The following is a 368-nucleotide window of genomic DNA, read 5'->3' on the forward strand; positions in this document are numbered from 1 at the left end:
CTGCGTGGCGCGCCCCCCCGGAGTGGAGGGGCGCCGGCCAGGCCGTTCCCGGCCGAGTTTTTGATTTTTAATCCATTCAGTCAGTCTGTGTCTCTTGATTGGAGAATTTAATCCATTAACATTCAATGTTATTATCGATGTTAATGGATCTGTCCCGATGTTTAATTTGGCCTTTGTCTTAGTTGTCTTTTACTCCTTTGTTTCTGGCTGTTACTTCTTTAGTTTTCCTGGAGCAGTACTTTCTTCAGGGTTTCTTGGAGAGCTGGCCTGTTGCTAGCAAATTCTTTCAGGTTTTGTTTGAGAAGATTTTAATCTTTTTTTTTCTCATATGAAGGATAATCTTGCAGGATACAATAATCTTGGTTGAA

This window comes from Tupaia chinensis, unplaced genomic scaffold (genome assembly GCF_000334495.1).
Source record: "Tupaia chinensis unplaced genomic scaffold, TupChi_1.0 Scaffold000320_2, whole genome shotgun sequence".
Lineage (NCBI taxonomy): Eukaryota > Metazoa > Chordata > Mammalia > Scandentia > Tupaiidae > Tupaia > Tupaia belangeri.